Genomic DNA, 3,053 nt, shown 5'->3' on the forward strand with positions numbered 1-3,053 from the left:
ATTCCCAAATTCTAAGAAGAAAAATTAAAAGAGAGAAAGCTAAAAGTCAGAAAAAAGGTGTAAAGTAAAAGTCAAGGTCAGGTCCTTTCCAAATCAAAATTGCTCTTATTTATACACTTTCTATTTCCATCCTTAAGCACTTGGAGTGGCTTTTTTATTTAGCCTTGAAAAAGTGGATCCGGATTTGCTTGGTTGCTTCTTCCAATGGAGCGCTTCATCGAGACAATTAGCGCTACCTTCCTTTCTCCTTTGGTGCGCCAATTGCCTCCCTTAACACTCTCTTTGTGCGCGCTGCGCTAGCTATTTGAGCGCTACCCTTTGGTGTGCTTCTCCTCACTGGCGCTTCTTTATTGAGCGTTACACTCGTTCTTCAAGCGCTGCACCATTTGGTGCACATTTTCTTCAACTGGCGCTCCCTTAGTGAGCGCCCAGTTAGCTATTCGAGCGCTGCTTAGTGCGTAGGATGGCCTCCCAACTTGAAAAACTCGAAAAAGTTAACTTAGTGAGCGTGGCACTCACTTCAGAAGTGAGCGCTACTCCAAAATATTGCTGAGCATGGCGTTCTCTTTGTGAATGCAACGCTTTACTGTTTGCTTCCTTTTTTCTTCATTTTTTACCTACAAGTAACCAAACAAGCAATCAAAGTCTCACCAAAATTACAAGGTCTTTGCATCATTCATAAAATCAATTAATTCTAGCATAAACCTTATGATTTTGTGTAAAATAAATGATGTTTGATTGATTCAAAATGATCATAAAATTCCACTCCAATCACTTACTTATTGTGCAAGAAAGTGCATAAAACCTAATGAAACAAGTGAAAAATGCTTGTGGAACTAGCATAAGATGACTTGTCATCACACTCCACAAAGAGTTAATAGATTAAGGGCAGAGGTGCAATTCTTTAGACAACAAGATGGTGAAACACTCTATGAAGCATGGGAGAGATATAAGGAGTTGACAAGAAAATGCCCTCCTGACATGTTCAATGAATGGGTGCAATTGCACATTTTCTATGAATGATTGACACAAGAATCAAAGAAGGCTTTAGATAACTCTTTGGGAGGCTCTCTCAACAAGAAGAAGACAATTGAAGAGGACATAGACATCATAGAGATTGTGGCCAACAATGAGTACTTCTATGCCTCTGATAAAAACTCAAGAAGAGGAGTGATGGAGCTCAACTCTATAGATGCTCTGCTAGCTCAAAACAAGATGATCACAGCTAAACTAGTAGCTCTAACGGAGAAGAATCAAGTCTCAGCTATCCAAGCTCAAGCACTGGTACATGAAATCGTGATACATAACTTCGTGCAGCTAACCAACAAGTGTACTAGGTCATCCAAGTAATACCTTACGTGAGTAAGGGTTGATCCCACAGAGATTGTCGGCTTGAAGCAAGCTATGGTCATCTTGTAAATCTCAGTCAGGCAGATTCAAATGGTTATGAAGCTTTGGTAAGTAAAAGATAAATAAACATAAAATAAAGATAAAGATACTTATATAATTCATTAGTGGGAATTTCAGATAAGCGTATGGAGATGCATTATTCCTTCTGAATCTTTGCTTTTCTACTGTCTTCATTCAATCATTCATACTCCTTTCCATGGCAAGCTGTATGTTGGGGATCACCGTTGTCAATGGCTACCTCCCGTCCTCTCAGTGAAAATGGTCCTCTACGATTTCTGTATGGCTAATCAACTGTCGGATTTTTCGTCTCGGATGAAAAATACCAGGCACAGCTACCGCATGGCTAATCAGCTGTCGGTTCTCGATCGTGTTGGAGTAAGATCCAATGACCCTTTTGCGCACTGTCACTACTCCCCACAGTTGCGAGTTTGAAGCTCGTCACAGTCATCCCTTCCCAGATCCTACTCGAAATACCATAGACAAGGTTTAAACTTTCCGGATCTCAGGAATTCTGCCAATTATTTCTAGCCTATACCACGAAGGTTCTAATCTCAGATTCAGATGCCCCATTGTCAGAGGGAAAACGATGTGAATCGTTGATTAGAGTCCCAAGAGATATGCATTCAAGCTTATTTTCATGTAGAACGGAAGTGTTTGTCAAGCACGCGTTTATAAGTGAGAATGGTGATGAGTGTCACTTGATCATCACATTCATCATGTTCTTGTGTGCGAATGAATATCTTGAAATAAGAATAAGCTTGAATTGAATAGAAGAATAATAGTACTTTGCATTAATACTCGAGGAACAGCAGAGCTCCACACCTTAATCTATGAGGTGTAGAAACTCCACCGTTGAAAATACATAAGTGATGATAGTCCAGGCATGGCCGAATGGCCAGCCCCCATAAAAGTCTAAAATAGCATAAAACTAATCAAATATTCTTAATACAATAGTAAAAGATCCTATTTATACTAGACTAGTTACTAGGGTTTACATAAATAAGTAAATGATGCAGAAATCCACTTCCGTGCCCACTTGGTGTGTGGTTGGGCTAAGCATTGAAGCTTTCATGTGTAGAGACTTTTCTTGGAGTTAAACGCCAGCTTTTATGCCAGTTTGGGCGTTTAATTCCAGCTTTTATCCTGTTTTTGGCGTTTGAACACCAGTTTGCATCGTCAAAACGCGGACAAAGTATAAACTATTATATATTGCTGGAAAGCCCAGGATGTCTACTTTTCAACCCAATTGAGAGAGCGCAATTTGGGCTTCTGTAGCTCCAAAAAATCCATTTCGAGTGCAGGGAGGTCAGAATCTAACAGCATCTGCAGTCCTTTTTCAACCTCTGAATCAAACTTTTGCTCAGGTCCCTCAATTTCAGCAAAAAAATACCTGAAATCACAGAAAAATACACAAACTCATAGTAAAGTCTAGAAATGTGAATTTTGCTTAAAAACTAATAAAAATATACTAAAAAGTAGCTAGATCCTACTAAAAACTTCCTAAAAACAATGCCAAAAAGTGTATAAATTATCTGCTTATCACAACACCAAACTTAAATTGTTTCTTGTCCCCAAGCAACTGAAAATAAAATAATAAAAAGAAGAGAATATACAATGAATCTCACAATATCAGTGAAACTTAG

The 3,053-nt window shown here is 38.8% G+C and overlaps 1 pseudogene; it reads right to left on the bottom strand.

Annotated features, from left to right (window-relative positions):
- Window positions 1-884: 884 nt before the first annotated feature.
- LOC130978482 (small nucleolar RNA R71) lies at window positions 885-983 on the bottom strand (annotated as a pseudogene).
- Window positions 984-3,053: the final 2,070 nt, after the last annotated feature.

Source organism: Arachis stenosperma, chromosome 4, assembly GCF_014773155.1.
Source record: "Arachis stenosperma cultivar V10309 chromosome 4, arast.V10309.gnm1.PFL2, whole genome shotgun sequence".
Lineage (NCBI taxonomy): Eukaryota > Viridiplantae > Streptophyta > Magnoliopsida > Fabales > Fabaceae > Arachis > Arachis stenosperma.